We start from the raw sequence: 18,087 nt of genomic DNA, 5'->3' as shown, positions 1-18,087 counted from the left end.
TGCTACTTTATTGGTTTGCCAACCATCGTGCTTCATTACTAGTAGACCATGTTACGGTCCTGGCCATATGTGTTGTTTTTATTTTCTTGTTCTTATAGGTGCCCTGCCTGATTGGCCGGATTGGGGGGCAGTACAGGAAGCTGATTGGTCCATCCTACACTTCCTGGAGTTTTAAAAGTACGGTTCCCAACAGCTAGCGAGGCTCTTTCTGGCATCAGCACCTGTTTGCTGTTCTTGGTTTCCAAACCGTATTTAGCATTTTTGAATTGTTAGGTTTTGTGCCGTGGTTTTGTTTATAAATTGTATATTTTGTAAATAGTATTAAATCTGTAGGGGTGAACTGCCATTTTCTTTGGACTGTTTTCACATTAGGGAGTTATGGTTAGCGACTGTCTTTTGGTTTGTTTATTTCTATCAGGCTAGCTAGCACTTTCTGTGGGAAATGGCTTATTTTGTTTATTATGTTGGCCTTGGTTCGCCCTGAGTTGTAGTGTCATGTTTTGTTTGACACTTTCTTTCGTTTAAAACAAATATCATTCTGTTGGAACATCTCGATCCTGGATTATGGTTTGGAGACCGGAGAGGGAACATCCTAATTTATCTTTGTATGTTGCACCCTGACCCCCTAGACAGGGGCGTAACAGACCAGTACAGTTATAGTACTTTGTACTTTGCCACATTTATCTTCTTCTTAGCAAGTGTCATGCATTCTGCTTCTCCAGCGTTTTTAAGAGCTGTTGATGATGTCAAATGCAGCTTACGGCCACACCGCTCTCTAAGCGCCCGATCTCGTCCGATCTCGGCAGCCAAATAGAGCCGGGCCTGGTTAGTACTTGGTAGGAAGACCGCCTGGGAATACCAGGTGCTGTAAGCTTTTTTGCTTGGGTTTACGGGCAGCACAAGCTGGTGTTACTGCCTATTTATTCATAGAAATTGTTCTATATTTTCATCAAATTTTGTTCTTTCATTGCTGTTTTGCTACTTTATTGGTTTGCCAACCATCGTGCTTCATTACTAGTAGACCATGTTACGGTCCTGGCCATATGTGTTGTTTTTATTTTCTTGTTCTTATAGGTGCCCTGCCTGATTGGCCGGATTGGGGGGCAGTACAGGAAGCTGATTGGTCCATCCTACACTTCCTGGAGTTTTAAAAGTACGGTTCCCAACAGCTAGCGAGGCTCTTTCTGGCATCAGCACCTGTTTGCTGTTCTTGGTTTCCAAACCTTATTTAGCATTTTTGAATTGTTAGGTTTTGTGCCGTGGTTTTGTTTATAAATTGTATATTTTGTAAATAGTATTAAATCTGTAGGGGTGGACTGCCATTTTCTTTTGATTGTTTTCTCTTATTTTAACATTAGGGAGTTAGGGTTAGCGACTGTCTTTTGGTTTGTTTATTTCTATCAGGCTAGCTAGCACTTTCTGTGGGAAATGGCTTATTTTGTTTATTATGTTGGCCTTGGTTCGCCCTGAGTTGTAGTGTCATGTTTTGTTTGACACTTTCTTTCGTTTAAAATAAATATCATTCTGTTGGAACATCTCGATCCTGGATTTTGGTTTGGGGATCGGAGAGGGAACATGCTAATTTATCTTTGTATGTTGCACCCTGAGCCCCTAGACAGGGGCGTAACACACCAGTACAGTTATAGTACTTTGTACTTTGCCACATTTATCTTCTTCTTAGCAAGTGTCATGCATTCTGCTTCTCCAGCGTTTTTAAGAGCTGTTGATGATGTCAAATGCAGCTTACGGCCACACCGCTCTCTGAGCGCCCGATCTCGTCCGATCTCGGCAGCCAAATAGGGCCGGGCCTGGTTAGTACTTGGTAGGAAGACCGCCTGGGAATACCACGTGCTGTAAGCTTCTTTGCTTGGGTTTACGGGCAGCACAAGCTGGTGTTACTGCCTATTTATTCATAGAAATTGTTCTATATTTTCATAAAATTTTGTTCTTTCATTGCTGTTTTGCTACTTTATTGGTTTGCCAACCATCGTGCTTCATTACTAGTAGACCATGTTACGGTCCTGGCCATATGTGTTGTTTTTATTTTCTTGTTCTTATAGGTGCCCTGCCTGATTGGCCGGATTGGGGGGCAGTACAGGAAGCTGATTGGTCCATCCTACACTTCCTGGAGTTTTAAAAGTACGGTTCCCAACAGCTAGCGAGGCTCTTTCTGGCATCAGCACCTGTTTGCTGTTCTTGGTTTCCAAACCTTATTTAGCATTTTTGAATTGTTAGGTTTTGTGCCGTGGTTTTGTTTATAAATTGTATATTTTGTAAATAGTATTAAATCTGTAGGGGTGAACTGCCATTTTTTTTGGACTGTTTTCACATTAGGGAGTTAGGGTTAGCGACTGTCTTTTGGTTTGTTTATTTCTATCAGGCTAGCTAGCACTTTCTGTGGGAAATGGCTTATTTTGTTTATTATGTTGGCCTTGGTTCGCCCTGAGTTGTAGTGTCATGTTTTGTTTGACACTTTCTTTCGTTTAAAATAAATATCATTCTGTTGGAACATCTCGATCCTGGATTATGGTTTGGAGACCGGAGAGGGAACATCCTAATTTATCTTTGTATGTTGCACCCTGACCCCCTAGACAGGGGCGTAACAGACCAGTACAGTTATAGTACTTTGTACTTTGCCACATTTATCTTCTTCTTAGCAAGTGTCATGCATTCTGCTTCTCCAGCGTTTTTAAGAGCTGTTGATGATGTCAAATGCAGCTTACGGCCACACCGCTCTCTAAGCGCCCGATCTCGTCCGATCTCGGCAGCCAAATAGAGCCGGGCCTGGTTAGTACTTGGTAGGAAGACCGCCTGGGAATACCAGGTGCTGTAAGCTTTTTTGCTTGGGTTTACGGGCAGCACAAGCTGGTGTTACTGCCTATTTATTCATAGAAATTGTTCTATATTTTCATCAAATTTTGTTCTTTCATTGCTGTTTTGCTACTTTATTGGTTTGCCAACCATCGTGCTTCATTACTAGTAGACCATGTTACGGTCCTGGCCATATGTGTTGTTTTTATTTTGTTGTTCTTATAGGTGCCCTGCCTGATTGGCCGGATTGAGGGGCAGTACAGGAAGCTTATTGGTCCATCCTACACTTCCTGGAGTTTTAAAAGTACGGTTCCCAACAGCTAGCGAGGCTCTTTCTGGCATCAGCACCTGTTTGCTGTTCTTGGTTTCCAAACCTTATTTAGCATTTTTGAATTGTTAGGTTTTGTGCCGTGGTTTTGTTTATAAATTGTATATTTTGTAAATAGTATTAAATCTGTAGGGGTGGACTGCCATTTTCTTTTGATTGTTTTCACTTGTTTTCACATTAAGGAGTTAGGGTTAGCGACTGTCTTTTGGTTTGTTTATTTCTATCAGGCTAGCTAGCACTTTCTGTGGGAAATGGCTTATTTTGTTTATTATGTTGGCCTTGGTTCGCCCTGAGTTGTAGTGTCATGTTTTGTTTGACACTTTCTTTCGTTTAAAATAAATATCATTCTGTTGGAACATCTTGATCCTGGATTTTGGTTTGGGGATCGGAGAGGGAACATGCTAATTTATCTTTGTATGTTGCACCCTGACCCCCTAGACAGGGGCGTAACAGACCAGTACAGTTATAGTACTTTGTACTTTGCCACATTTATCTTCTTCTTAGCAAGTGTCATGCATTCTGCTTCTCCAGCGTTTTTAAGAGCTGTTGATGATGTCAAATGCAGCTTACGGCCACACCGCTCTCTAAGCGCCCGATCCCGTCCGATCTCAGCAGCCAATTATGGCCGGGCCTTGTTAGTACTTGGTAGGAAGACCGCCTGGGAATACCACGTGCTGTAAGCTTCTTTGCTTGGGTTTACGGGCAGCACAAGCTGGTGTTACTGCCTATTTATTCATAGAAATTGTTCTATATTTTCATCAAATTTTGTTCTTTCATTGCTGTTTTGCTACTTTATTGGTTTGCCAACCATCGTGCTTCATTACTAGTAGACCATGTTACGGTCCTGGCCATATGTGTTGTTTTTATTTTCTTGTTCTTATAGGTGCCCTGCCTGATTGGCCGGATTGGGGGGCAGTACAGGAAGCTGATTGGTCCATCCTACACTTCCTGGAGTTTTAAAAGTACGGTTCCCAACAGCTAGCGAGGCTCTTTCTGGCATCAGCACCTGTTTGCTTTTCTTGGTTTCCAAACCTTATTTAGCATTTTTGAATTGTTAGGTTTTGTGCCGTGGTTTTGTTTATAAATTGTATATTTTGTAAATAGTATTAAATCTGTAGGGGTGAACTGCCATTTTCTTTGGAGTGTTTTCACATTAGGGAGTTAGGGTTAGCGACTATCTTTTGGTTTGTTTATTTCTATCAGGCTAGCTAACACTTTCTGTGGGAAATGGCTTATTTTGTTTATTATGTTGGCCTTGGTTCGCCCTGAGTTGTAGAGTCATGTTTTGTTTGACACTTTCTTTCGTTTAAAATAAATATCATTCTGTTGGAACATCTCAATCCTGGATTTTGGTTTGAGGATCGGAGAGGGAACATCCAAATTTATCTTTGTATGTTTCACCCTGACCCCCTAGACAGGGGCGTAACAGACCAGTACAGTTATAGTACTTTGTACTTTGCCATATTTATCTTCTTCTTAGCAAGTGTCATGCATTCTGCTTCTCCAGCGTTTTTAAGAGCTGTTGATGATGTCAAATGCAGCTTACGGCCACACCGCTCTCTAAGCGCCCGATCTCGTCCGATCTCGGCAGCCAAATAGAGCCGGGCCTGGTTAGTACTTGGTAGGAAGACCGCCTGGGAATACCAGGTGCTGTAAGCTTTTTTGCTTGGGTTTACGGGCAGCACAAGCTGGTGTTACTGCCTATTTATTCATAGAAATTGTTCTATATTTTCATCAAATTTTGTTCTTTCATTGCTGTTTTGCTACTTTATTGGTTTGCCAACCATCGTGCTTCATTACTAGTAGACCATGTTACGGTCCTGGCCATATGTGTTGTTTTTATTTTCTTGTTCTTATAGGTGCCCTGCCTGATTGGCCGGATTGGGGGGCAGTACAGGAAGCTGATTGGTCCATCCTACACTTCCTGGAGTTTTAAAAGTACGGTTCCCAACAGCAAGCGAGGCTCTTTCTGGCATCAGCACCTGTTTGCTGTTCTTGGTTTCCAAACCTTATTTAGCATTTTTGAATTGTTAGGTTTTGTGACGTGGTTTTGTTATAAATTGTATATTTTGTAAATAGTATTAAATCTGTAGGGGTGAACTGCCATTTTCTTTGGACCGTTTTCACATTAGGGAGTTAGGGTTAGCGACTGTCTTTTGGTTTGTTTATTTCTATCAGGCTAGCTAGCACTTTCTGTGGGAAATGGCTTATTTTGTTTATTATGTTGGCCTTGGTTCGCCATGAGTTGTGTCATTTTTTGTTTGTCACTTTCTTTCGTTTAAAATAAATATCATTCTGTTGGAACATCTCGATCCTGGATTTTGGTTTGGGGATCGGAGAGGGAACATGCTAATTTATCTTTGTATGTTGCACCCTGACCCCCTAGACAGGGGTGTAACAGACCAGTACAGTTATAGTACTTTGTACTTTGCCACATTTATCTTCTTCTTAGCAAGTGTCATGCATTCTGCTTCTCCAGCGTTTTTAAGAGCTGTTGATGATGTCAAATGCAGCTTACGGCCCCACCACTCTCTAAGCGCCCGATCTCGTCCGATCTCGGCAGCCAAATAGAGCCGGGCCTGGTTAGTACTTGGTAGGAAGACCGCCTGGGAATACCAGGTGCTGTAAGCTTTTTTGCTTGGGTTTACGGGCAGCACAAGCTGGTGTTACTGCCTATTTATTCATAGAAATTGTTCTATATTTTCATCAAATTTTGTTCTTTCATTGCTGTTTTGCTACTTTATTGGTTTGCCAACCATCGTGCTTCATTACTAGTAGACCATGTTACGGTCCTGGCCATATGTGTTGTTTTTATTTTGTTGTTCTTATAGGTGCCCTGCCTGATTGGCCGGATTGGGGGGCAGTACAGGAAGCTGATTGGTCCATCCTACACTTCCTGGAGTTTTAAAAGTACGGTTCCCAACAGCTAGCGAGGCTCTTTCTGGCATCAGCACCTGTTTGCTGTTCTTGGTTTCCAAACCTTATTTAGCATTTTTGAATTGTTAGGTTTTGTGCCGTGGTTTTGTTTATAAATTGTATATTTTGTAAATAGTATTAAATCTGTAGGGGTGAACTGCCATTTTCTTTGGAGTGTTTTCACATTAGGGAGTTAGGGTTAGCGACTATCTTTTGGTTTGTTTATTTCTATCAGGCTAGCTAACACTTTCTGTGGGAAATGGCTTATTTTGTTTATTATGTTGGTCTTGGTTCGCCCTGAGTTGTAGTGTCATGTTTTGTTTGACACTTTCTTTCGTTTAAAATAAATATCATTCTGTTGGAACATCTCAATCCTGGATTTTGGTTTGAGGATCGGAGAGGGAACATGCAAATTTATCTTTGTATGTTTCACCCTGACCCCCTAGACAGGGGCGTAACAGACCAGTACAGTTATAGTACTTTGTACTTTGCCACATTTATCTTCTTCTTAGCAAGTGTCATGCATTCTGCTTATCCAGCGTTTTTAGGAGCTGTTGATGATGTCAAATGCAGCTTACGGCCACACCGCTCTCTAAGCGCCCGATCTCGTCCGATCTCGGCAGCCAAATAGAGCCGGGCCTGGTTAGTACTTGGTAGGAAGACTGCCTGGGAATACCAGGTGCTGTAAGTTTTTTTGCTTGGGTTTACGGGCAGCACAAGCTGGTGTTACTGCCTATTTATTCATAGAAATTGTTCCATATTTTCATCAAATTTTGTTCTTTCATTGCTGTTTTGCTACTTTATTGGTTTGTCAACCATCGTGCTTCATTACTAGTAGACCATGTTACGGTCCTGGCCATATGTGTTGTTTTTATTTTGTTGTTCTTATAGGTGCCCTGCCTTATTGGCCGGATTGGGGGGCAGTACAGGAAGCTGATTGGTCCATCCTTCACTTCCTGGAGTTTTAAAAGTACGGTTCCCAACAGCTAGCGAGGCTCTTTCTGGCAGCAGCACCTGTTTGCTGTTCTTGGTTTCCAAACCTTATTTAGCATTTTTGAATTGTTAGGTTTTGTGACGTGGTTTTGTTATAAATTGTATATTTTGTAAATAGTATTAAATCTGTAGGGGTGAACTGCCATTTTCTTTGGACCGTTTTCACATTAGGGAGTTAGGGTTAGCGACTGTCTTTTGGTTTGTTTATTTCTATCAGGCTAGCTAGCACTTTCTGTGGGAAATGGCTTATTTTGTTTATTATGTTGGCCTTGGTTCGCCATGAGTTGTGTCATTTTTTGTTTGTCACTTTCTTTCGTTTAAAATAAATATCATTCTGTTGGAACATCTCGATCCTGGATTTTGGTTTGGGGATCGGAGAGGGAACATGCTAATTTATCTTTGTATGTTGCACCCTGACCCCCTAGACAGGGGTGTAACAGACCAGTACAGTTATAGTACTTTGTACTTTGCCACATTTATCTTCTTCTTAGCAAGTGTCATGCATTCTGCTTCTCCAGCGTTTTTAAGAGCTGTTGATGATGTCAAATGCAGCTTACGGCCCCACCACTCTCTAAGCGCCCGATCTCGTCCGATCTCGGCAGCCAAATAGAGCCGGGCCTGGTTAGTACTTGGTAGGAAGACCGCCTGGGAATACCAGGTGCTGTAAGCTTTTTTGCTTGGGTTTACGGGCAGCACAAGCTGGTGTTACTGCCTATTTATTCATAGAAATTGTTCTATATTTTCATCAAATTTTGTTCTTTCATTGCTGTTTTGCTACTTTATTGGTTTGCCAACCATCGTGCTTCATTACTAGTAGACCATGTTACGGTCCTGGCCATATGTGTTGTTTTTATTTTGTTGTTCTTATAGGTGCCCTGCCTGATTGGCCGGATTGGGGGGCAGTACAGGAAGCTGATTGGTCCATCCTACACTTCCTGGAGTTTTAAAAGTACGGTTCCCAACAGCTAGCGAGGCTCTTTCTGGCATCAGCACCTGTTTGCTGTTCTTGGTTTCCAAACCTTATTTAGCATTTTTGAATTGTTAGGTTTTGTGCCGTGGTTTTGTTTATAAATTGTATATTTTGTAAATAGTATTAAATCTGTAGGGGTGAACTGCCATTTTCTTTGGAGTGTTTTCACATTAGGGAGTTAGGGTTAGCGACTATCTTTTGGTTTGTTTATTTCTATCAGGCTAGCTAACACTTTCTGTGGGAAATGGCTTATTTTGTTTATTATGTTGGTCTTGGTTCGCCCTGAGTTGTAGTGTCATGTTTTGTTTGACACTTTCTTTCGTTTAAAATAAATATCATTCTGTTGGAACATCTCAATCCTGGATTTTGGTTTGAGGATCGGAGAGGGAACATGCAAATTTATCTTTGTATGTTTCACCCTGACCCCCTAGACAGGGGCGTAACAGACCAGTACAGTTATAGTACTTTGTACTTTGCCACATTTATCTTCTTCTTAGCAAGTGTCATGCATTCTGCTTATCCAGCGTTTTTAGGAGCTGTTGATGATGTCAAATGCAGCTTACGGCCACACCGCTCTCTAAGCGCCCGATCTCGTCCGATCTCGGCAGCCAAATAGAGCCGGGCCTGGTTAGTACTTGGTAGGAAGACTGCCTGGGAATACCAGGTGCTGTAAGTTTTTTTGCTTGGGTTTACGGGCAGCACAAGCTGGTGTTACTGCCTATTTATTCATAGAAATTGTTCCATATTTTCATCAAATTTTGTTCTTTCATTGCTGTTTTGCTACTTTATTGGTTTGTCAACCATCGTGCTTCATTACTAGTAGACCATGTTACGGTCCTGGCCATATGTGTTGTTTTTATTTTGTTGTTCTTATAGGTGCCCTGCCTTATTGGCCGGATTGGGGGGCAGTACAGGAAGCTGATTGGTCCATCCTTCACTTCCTGGAGTTTTAAAAGTACGGTTCCCAACAGCTAGCGAGGCTCTTTCTGGCAGCAGCACCTGTTTGCTGTTCTTGGTTTCCAAACCTTATTTAGCATTTTTGAATTGTTAGGTTTTGTGCCGTGGTTTTGTTTATAAATTGTATATTTTGTAAATAGTATTAAATCTGTAGGGGTGAACTGCCATTTTCTTTGGAGTGTTTTCACATTAGGGAGTTAGGGTTAGCGACTATCTTTTGGTTTGTTTATTTCTATTAGGCTAGCTAACACTTTCTGTGGGAAATGGCTTATTTTGTTTATTATGTTGGCCTTGGTTCGCCCTGAGTTGTAGTGTCATGTTTTGTTTGACACTTTCTTTCGTTTAAAATAAATATCATTCTGTTGGAACATCTCGATCATGGATTTTGGTTTGGGGATCGGAGAGGGAACATGCTAATTTATCTTTGTATGTTGCACCCTGACCCCCTAGACAGGGGCGTAACAGACCAGTACAGTTATAGTACTTTGTACTTTGCCACATTTATCTTCTTCTTAGCAAGTGTCATGCATTCTGCTTCTCCAGCGTTTTTAAGAGCTGTTGATGATGTCAAATGCAGCTTACGGCCCCACCGCTCTCTAAGCGCCCGATCTCGTCCGATCTCGGCAGCCAAATAGAGCCGGGCCTGGTTAGTACTTGGTAGGAAGACCGCCTGGGAATACCAGGTGCTGTAAGCTTTTTTGCTTGGGTTTACGGGCAGCACAAGCTGGTGTTACTGCCTATTTATTCATAGAAATTGTTCTATATTTTCATCAAATTTTGTTCTTTCATTGCTGTTTTGCTACTTTATTGGTTTGCCAACCATCGTGCTTCATTACTAGTAGACCATGTTACGGTCCTGGCCATATGTGTTGTTTTTATTTTCTTGTTCTTATAGGTGCCCTGCCTGATTGGCCGGATTGGGGGGCAGTACAGGAAGCTGATTGGTCCATCCTACACTTCCTGGAGTTTTAAAAGTACGGTTCCCAACAGCTAGCGAGGCTCTTTCTGGCATCAGCACCTGTTTGCTGTTCTTGGTTTCCAAACCTTATTTAGCATTTTTGAATTGTTAGGTTTTGTGCCGTGGTTTTGTTTATAAATTGTATATTTTGTAAATAGTATTAAATCTGTAGGGGTGAACTGCCATTTTCTTTGGAGTGTTTTCACATTAGGGAGTTAGGGTTAGCGACTATCTTTTGGTTTGTTTATTTCTATCAGGCTAGCGAACACTTTCTGTGGGAAATGGCTTATTTTGTTTATTATGTTGGCCTTGGTTCGCCCTGAGTTGTAGTGTCATGTTTTGTTTGACACTTTCTTTCGTTTAAAATAAATATCATTCTGTTGGAACATCTCAATCCTGGATTTTGGTTTGAGGATCGGAGAGGGAACATCCAAATTTATCTTTGTATGTTTCACCCTGACCCCCTAGACAGGGGCGTAACAGACCAGTACAGTTATAGTACTTTGTACTTTGCCATATTTATCTTCTTCTTAGCAAGTGTCATGCATTCTGCTTCTCCAGCGTTTTTAAGAGCTGTTGATGATGTCAAATGCAGCTTACGGCCACACCGCTCTCTAAGCGCCCGATCTCGTCCGATCTCGGCAGCCAAATAGAGCCGGGCCTGGTTAGTACTTGGTAGGAAGACCGCCTGGGAATACCAGGTGCTGTAAGCTTTTTTGCTTGGGTTTACGGGCAGCACAAGCTGGTGTTACTGCCTATTTATTCATAGAAATTGTTCTATATTTTCATCAAATTTTGTTCTTTCATTGCTGTTTTGCTACTTTATTGGTTTGCCAACCATCGTGCTTCATTACTAGTAGACCATGTTACGGTCCTGGCCATATGTGTTGTTTTTATTTTCTTGTTCTTATAGGTGCCCTGCCTGATTGGCCGGATTGGGGGGCAGTACAGGAAGCTGATTGGTCCATCCTACACTTCCTGGAGTTTTAAAAGTACGGTTCCCAACAGCAAGCGAGGCTCTTTCTGGCATCAGCACCTGTTTGCTGTTCTTGGTTTCCAAACCTTATTTAGCATTTTTGAATTGTTAGGTTTTGTGACGTGGTTTTGTTATAAATTGTATATTTTGTAAATAGTATTAAATCTGTAGGGGTGGACTGCCATTTTCTTTTGATTGTTTTCACTTGTTTTCACATTAAGGAGTTAGGGTTAGCGACTGTCTTTTGGTTTGTTTATTTCTATCAGGCTAGCTAGCACTTTCTGTGGGAAATGGCTTATTTTGTTTATTATGTTGGCCTGGGTTCGCCCTGAGTTGTAGTGTCATGTTTTGTTTGACACTTTCTTTCGTTTAAAATAAATATCATTCTGTTGGAACATCTCAATCCTGGATTTTGGTTTGAGGATCGGAGAGGGAACATGCAAATTTATCTTTGTATGTTTCACCCTGACCCCCTAGACAGGGGCGTAACAGACCAGTACAGTTATAGTACTTTGTACTTTGCCACATTTATCTTCTTCTTAGCAAGTGTCATGCATTCTGCTTCTCCAGCGTTTTTAGGAGCTGTTGATGATGTCAAATGCAGCTTACGGCCACACCGCTCTCTAAGCGCCCGATCTCGTCCGATCTCGGCAGCCAAATAGAGCCGGGCCTGGTTAGTACTTGGTAGGAAGACCGCCTGGGAATACCAGGTGCTGTAAGTTTTTTTGCTTGGGTTTACGGGCAGCACAAGCTGGTGTTACTGCCTATTTATTCATAGAAATTGTTCCATATTTTCATCAAATTTTGTTCTTTCATTGCTGTTTTGCTACTTTATTGGTTTGTCAACCATCGTGCTTCATTACTAGTAGACCATGTTACGGTCCTGGCCATATGTGTTGTTTTTATTTTGTTGTTCTTATAGGTGCCCTGCCTTATTGGCCGGATTGGGGGGCAGTACAGGAAGCTGATTGGTCCATCCTTCACTTCCTGGAGTTTTAAAAGTACGGTTCCCAACAGCTAGCGAGGCTCTTTCTGGCAGCAGCACCTGTTCTCTGTTCTTGGTTTCCAAACCTTATTTAGCATTTTTGAATTGTTAGGTTTTGTGCCGTGGTTTTGTTTATAAATTGTATATTTTGTAAATAGTATTAAATCTGTAGGGGTGAACTGCCATTTTCTTTGGAGTGTTTTCACATTAGGGAGTTAGGGTTAGCGACTATCTTTTGGTTTGTTTATTTCTATCAGGCTAGCTAACACTTTCTGTGGGAAATGGCTTATTTTGTTTATTATGTTGGCCTTGGTTCGCCCTGAGTTGTAGTGTCATGTTTTGTTTGACACTTTCTTTCGTTTAAAATAAATATCATTCTGTTGGAACATCTCAATCCTGGATTTTGGTTTGAGGATCGGAGAGGGAACATCCAAATTTATCTTTGTATGTTTCACCCTGACCCCCTAGACAGGGGCGTAACAGACCAGTACAGTTATAGTACTTTGTACTTTGCCATATTTATCTTCTTCTTAGCAAGTGTCATGCATTCTGCTTCTCCAGCGTTTTTAAGAGCTGTTGATGATGTCAAATGCAGCTTACGGCCACACCGCTCTCTAAGCGCCCGATCTCGTCCGATCTCGGCAGCCAAATAGAGCCGGGCCTGGTTAGTACTTGGTAGGAAGACCGCCTGGGAATACCAGGTGCTGTAAGCTTTTTTGCTTGGGTTTACGGGCAGCACAAGCTGGTGTTACTGCCTATTTATTCATAGAAATTGTTCTATATTTTCATCAAATTTTGTTCTTTCATTGCTGTTTTGCTACTTTATTGGTTTGCCAACCATCGTGCTTCATTACTAGTAGACCATGTTACGGTCCTGGCCATATGTGTTGTTTTTATTTTCTTGTTCTTATAGGTGCCCTGCCTGATTGGCCGGATTGGGGGGCAGTACAGGAAGCTGATTGGTCCATCCTACACTTCCTGGAGTTTTAAAAGTACGGTTCCCAACAGCAAGCGAGGCTCTTTCTGGCATCAGCACCTGTTTGCTGTTCTTGGTTTCCAAACCTTATTTAGCATTTTTGAATTGTTAGGTTTTGTGACGTGGTTTTGTTATAAATTGTATATTTTGTAAATAGTATTAAATCTGTAGGGGTGGACTGCCATTTTCTTTTGATTGTTTTCACTTGTTTTCACATTAAGGAGTTAGGGTTAGCGACTGTCTTTTGGTTTGTTTATTTCTATCAGGCTAGCTAACACTTTCTGTGGGAAATGGCTTATTTTGTTTATTATGTTGGCCTTGGTTCGCCCTGAGTTGTAGAGTCATGTTTTGTTTGACACTTTCTTTCGTTTAAAATAAATATCATTCTGTTGGAACATCTCAATCCTGGATTTTGGTTTGAGGATCGGAGAGGGAACATCCAAATTTATCTTTGTATGTTTCACCCTGACCCCCTAGACAGGGGCGTAACAGACCAGTACAGTTATAGTACTTTGTACTTTGCCATATTTATCTTCTTCTTAGCAAGTGTCATGCATTCTGCTTCTCCAGCGTTTTTAAGAGCTGTTGATGATGTCAAATGCAGCTTACGGCCACACCGCTCTCTAAGCGCCCGATCTCGTCCGATCTCGGCAGCCAAATAGAGCCGGGCCTGGTTAGTACTTGGTAGGAAGACCGCCTGGGAATACCAGGTGCTGTAAGCTTTTTTGCTTGGGTTTACGGGCAGCACAAGCTGGTGTTACTGCCTATTTATTCATAGAAATTGTTCTATATTTTCATCAAATTTTGTTCTTTCATTGCTGTTTTGCTACTTTATTGGTTTGCCAACCATCGTGCTTCATTACTAGTAGACCATGTTACGGTCCTGGCCATATGTGTTGTTTTTATTTTCTTGTTCTTATAGGTGCCCTGCCTGATTGGCCGGATTGGGGGGCAGTACAGGAAGCTGATTGGTCCATCCTACACTTCCTGGAGTTTTAAAAGTACGGTTCCCAACAGCAAGCGAGGCTCTTTCTGGCATCAGCACCTGTTTGCTGTTCTTGGTTTCCAAACCTTATTTAGCATTTTTGAATTGTTAGGTTTTGTGACGTGGTTTTGTTATAAATTGTATATTTTGTAAATAGTATTAAATCTGTAGGGGTGAACTGCCATTTTCTTTGGACCGTTTTCACATTAGGGAGTTAGGGTTAGCGACTGTCTTTTGGTTTGTTTATTTCTATCAGGCTAGCTAGCACTTTCTGTGGGAAATGGCTTATTTTGTTTATTATGTTGGCCTTGGTTCGCCATGAGTTGTGTCATTTTTTGTTTGTCACTTTCTTTCGTTTAAAATAAATATCATTCTGTTGGAACATCTCGATCCTGGATTTTGGTTTGGGGATCGGAGAGGGAACATGCTAATTTATCTTTGTATGTTGCACCCTGACCCCCTAGACAGGGGTGTAACAGACCAGTACAGTTATAGTACTTTGTACTTTGCCACATTTATCTTCTTCTTAGCAAGTGTCATGCATTCTGCTTCTCCAGCGTTTTTAAGAGCTGTTGATGATGTCAAATGCAGCTTACGGCCCCACCACTCTCTAAGCGCCCGATCTCGTCCGATCTCGGCAGCCAAATAGAGCCGGGCCTGGTTAGTACTTGGTAGGAAGACCGCCTGGGAATACCAGGTGCTGTAAGCTTTTTTGCTTGGGTTTACGGGCAGCACAAGCTGGTGTTACTGCCTATTTATTCATAGAAATTGTTCTATATTTTCATCAAATTTTGTTCTTTCATTGCTGTTTTGCTACTTTATTGGTTTGCCAACCATCGTGCTTCATTACTAGTAGACCATGTTACGGTCCTGGCCATATGTGTTGTTTTTATTTTGTTGTTCTTATAGGTGCCCTGCCTGATTGGCCGGATTGGGGGGCAGTACAGGAAGCTGATTGGTCCATCCTACACTTCCTGGAGTTTTAAAAGTACGGTTCCCAACAGCTAGCGAGGCTCTTTCTGGCATCAGCACCTGTTTGCTGTTCTTGGTTTCCAAACCTTATTTAGCATTTTTGAATTGTTAGGTTTTGTGCCGTGGTTTTGTTTATAAATTGTATATTTTGTAAATAGTATTAAATCTGTAGGGGTGAACTGCCATTTTCTTTGGAGTGTTTTCACATTAGGGAGTTAGGGTTAGCGACTATCTTTTGGTTTGTTTATTTCTATCAGGCTAGCTAACACTTTCTGTGGGAAATGGCTTATTTTGTTTATTATGTTGGTCTTGGTTCGCCCTGAGTTGTAGTGTCATGTTTTGTTTGACACTTTCTTTCGTTTAAAATAAATATCATTCTGTTGGAACATCTCAATCCTGGATTTTGGTTTGAGGATCGGAGAGGGAACATGCAAATTTATCTTTGTATGTTTCACCCTGACCCCCTAGACAGGGGCGTAACAGACCAGTACAGTTATAGTACTTTGTACTTTGCCACATTTATCTTCTTCTTAGCAAGTGTCATGCATTCTGCTTATCCAGCGTTTTTAGGAGCTGTTGATGATGTCAAATGCAGCTTACGGCCACACCGCTCTCTAAGCGCCCGATCTCGTCCGATCTCGGCAGCCAAATAGAGCCGGGCCTGGTTAGTACTTGGTAGGAAGACCGCCTGGGAATACCAGGTGCTGTAAGTTTTTTTGCTTGGGTTTACGGGCAGCACAAGCTGGTGTTACTGCCTATTTATTCATAGAAATTGTTCCATATTTTCATCAAATTTTGTTCTTTCATTGCTGTTTTGCTACTTTATTGGTTTGTCAACCATCGTGCTTCATTACTAGTAGACCATGTTACGGTCCTGGCCATATGTGTTGTTTTTATTTTGTTGTTCTTATAGGTGCCCTGCCTTATTGGCCGGATTGGGGGGCAGTACAGGAAGCTGATTGGTCCATCCTTCACTTCCTGGAGTTTTAAAAGTACGGTTCCCAACAGCTAGCGAGGCTCTTTCTGGCAGCAGCACCTGTTTGCTGTTCTTGGTTTCCAAACCTTATTTAGCATTTTTGAATTGTTAGGTTTTGTGCCGTGGTTTTGTTTATAAATTGTATATTTTGTAAATAGTATTAAATCTGTAGGGGTGAACTGCCATTTTCTTTGGAGTGTTTTCACATTAGGGAGTTAGGGTTAGCGACTATCTTTTGGTTTGTTTATTTCTATTAGGCTAGCTAACACTTTCTGTGGGAAATGGCTTATTTTGTTTATTATGTTGGCCTTGGTTCGCCCTGAGTTGTAGTGTCATGTTTTGTTTGACACTTTCTTTCGTTTAAAATAAATATCATTCTGTTGGAACATCTCAATCCTGGATTTTGGTTTGAGGATCGGAGAGGGAACATCCAAATTTATCTTTGTATGTTTCACCCTGACCCCCTAGACAGGGGCGTAACAGACCAGTACAGTTATAGTACTTTGTACTTTGCCATATTTATCTTCTTCTTAGCAAGTGTCATGCATTCTGCTTCTCCAGCGTTTTTAAGAGCTGTTGATGATGTCAAATGCAGCTTACGGCCACACCGCTCTCTAAGCGCCCGATCTCGTCCGATCTCGGCAGCCAAATAGAGCCGGGCCTGGTTAGTACTTGGTAGGAAGACCGCCTGGGAATACCAGGTGCTGTAAGCTTTTTTGCTTGGGTTTACGGGCAGCACAAGCTGGTGTTACTGCCTATTTATTCATAGAAATTGTTCTATATTTTCATCAAATTTTGTTCTTTCATTGCTGTTTTGCTACTTTATTGGTTTGCCAACCATCGTGCTTCATTACTAGTAGACCATGTTACGGTCCTGGCCATATGTGTTGTTTTTATTTTCTTGTTCTTATAGGTGCCCTGCCTGATTGGCCGGATTGGGGGGCAGTACAGGAAGCTGATTGGTCCATCCTACACTTCCTGGAGTTTTAAAAGTACGGTTCCCAACAGCAAGCGAGGCTCTTTCTGGCATCAGCACCTGTTTGCTGTTCTTGGTTTCCAAACCTTATTTAGCATTTTTGAATTGTTAGGTTTTGTGACGTGGTTTTGTTATAAATTGTATATTTTGTAAATAGTATTAAATCTGTAGGGGTGAACTGCCATTTTCTTTGGACCGTTTTCACATTAGGGAGTTAGGGTTAGCGACTGTCTTTTGGTTTGTTTATTTCTATCAGGCTAGCTAGCACTTTCTGTGGGAAATGGCTTATTTTGTTTATTATGTTGGCCTTGGTTCGCCATGAGTTGTGTCATTTTTTGTTTGTCACTTTCTTTCGTTTAAAATAAATATCATTCTGTTGGAACATCTCGATCCTGGATTTTGGTTTGGGGATCGGAGAGGGAACATGCTAATTTATCTTTGTATGTTGCACCCTGACCCCCTAGACAGGGGCGTAACAGACCAGTACAGTTATAGTACTTTGTACTTTGCCACATTTATCTTCTTCTTAGCAAGTGTCATGCATTCTGCTTCTCCAGCGTTTTTAAGAGCTGTTGATGATGTCAAATGCAGCTTACGGCCCCACCGCTCTCTAAGCGCCCGATCTCGTCCGATCTCGGCAGCCAAATAGAGCCGGGCCTGGTTAGTACTTGGTAGGAAGACCGCCTGGGAATACCAGGTGCTGTAAGCTTTTTTGCTTGGGTTTACGGGCAGCACAAGCTGGTGTTACTGCCTATTTATTCATAGAAATTGTTCTATATTTTCATCAAATTTTGTTCTTTAATTGCTGTTTTGCTACTTTATTGGTTTGCCAACCATCGTGCTTCATTACTAGTAGACCATGTTACGGTCCTGGCCATATGTGTTGTTTTTATTTTGTTGTTCTTATACGTGCCCTGCCTGATTGGCCGGATTGGGGGGCAGTACAGGAAGCTGATTGGTCCATCCTACACTTCCTGGAGTTTTAAAAGTACGGTTCCCAAAAGCTAGCGAGGCTCTTTCTGGCATCAGCACCTGTTTGCTGTTCTTGGTTTCCAAACCTTATTTAGCATTTTTGAATTGTTAGGTTTTGTGCCGTGGTTTTGTTTATAAATTGTATATTTTGTAAATAGTATTAAATCTGTAGGGGTGAACTGCCATTTTCTTTGGACTGTTTTCACATTAGGGAGTTAGGGTTAGCGACTGTCTTTTGGTTTGTTTATTTCTATCAGGCTAGCTAGCACTTTCTGTGGGAAATGGCTTATTTTGTTTATTATGTTGGCCTTGGTTCGCCATGAGTTGTGTCATTTT

The 18,087-nt window shown here is 41.6% G+C and overlaps 18 pseudogenes; all 18 read left to right on the top strand.

Moving 5' to 3' along the window:
• Positions 1–755: 755 nt before the first annotated feature.
• On the top strand, positions 756–874 carry LOC137119451 (5S ribosomal RNA; annotated as a pseudogene).
• Positions 875–1,741: 867 nt separating this feature from the next.
• LOC137119514 (5S ribosomal RNA) lies at positions 1,742–1,860 on the top strand (annotated as a pseudogene).
• Positions 1,861–2,717: 857 nt separating this feature from the next.
• Positions 2,718–2,836, top strand: LOC137119440 (5S ribosomal RNA; annotated as a pseudogene).
• Positions 2,837–3,703: 867 nt separating this feature from the next.
• On the top strand, positions 3,704–3,822 carry LOC137119520 (5S ribosomal RNA; annotated as a pseudogene).
• Positions 3,823–4,679: 857 nt separating this feature from the next.
• On the top strand, positions 4,680–4,798 carry LOC137119429 (5S ribosomal RNA; annotated as a pseudogene).
• An 853-nt stretch (positions 4,799–5,651) lies between these two features.
• Positions 5,652–5,770, top strand: LOC137119430 (5S ribosomal RNA; annotated as a pseudogene).
• Positions 5,771–6,627: 857 nt separating this feature from the next.
• On the top strand, positions 6,628–6,746 carry LOC137119499 (5S ribosomal RNA; annotated as a pseudogene).
• Positions 6,747–7,599: 853 nt separating this feature from the next.
• Positions 7,600–7,718, top strand: LOC137119428 (5S ribosomal RNA; annotated as a pseudogene).
• An 857-nt stretch (positions 7,719–8,575) lies between these two features.
• LOC137119498 (5S ribosomal RNA) lies at positions 8,576–8,694 on the top strand (annotated as a pseudogene).
• Positions 8,695–9,551: 857 nt separating this feature from the next.
• On the top strand, positions 9,552–9,670 carry LOC137119448 (5S ribosomal RNA; annotated as a pseudogene).
• An 857-nt stretch (positions 9,671–10,527) lies between these two features.
• Positions 10,528–10,646, top strand: LOC137119418 (5S ribosomal RNA; annotated as a pseudogene).
• Positions 10,647–11,512: 866 nt separating this feature from the next.
• On the top strand, positions 11,513–11,631 carry LOC137119409 (5S ribosomal RNA; annotated as a pseudogene).
• An 857-nt stretch (positions 11,632–12,488) lies between these two features.
• LOC137119407 (5S ribosomal RNA) lies at positions 12,489–12,607 on the top strand (annotated as a pseudogene).
• An 866-nt stretch (positions 12,608–13,473) lies between these two features.
• On the top strand, positions 13,474–13,592 carry LOC137119396 (5S ribosomal RNA; annotated as a pseudogene).
• Positions 13,593–14,445: 853 nt separating this feature from the next.
• Positions 14,446–14,564, top strand: LOC137119427 (5S ribosomal RNA; annotated as a pseudogene).
• An 857-nt stretch (positions 14,565–15,421) lies between these two features.
• On the top strand, positions 15,422–15,540 carry LOC137119408 (5S ribosomal RNA; annotated as a pseudogene).
• Positions 15,541–16,397: 857 nt separating this feature from the next.
• On the top strand, positions 16,398–16,516 carry LOC137119384 (5S ribosomal RNA; annotated as a pseudogene).
• An 853-nt stretch (positions 16,517–17,369) lies between these two features.
• Positions 17,370–17,488, top strand: LOC137119447 (5S ribosomal RNA; annotated as a pseudogene).
• The last annotated feature ends 599 nt before the right edge of the window (positions 17,489–18,087 follow it).

This window comes from Channa argus, unplaced genomic scaffold (assembly GCF_033026475.1).
Source record: "Channa argus isolate prfri unplaced genomic scaffold, Channa argus male v1.0 Contig057, whole genome shotgun sequence".
NCBI lineage: Eukaryota > Metazoa > Chordata > Actinopteri > Anabantiformes > Channidae > Channa > Channa argus.
The sequence above is the reverse complement of the archived record's forward strand: the minus strand, read 5'-3'. Positions and strand labels throughout refer to the sequence as shown.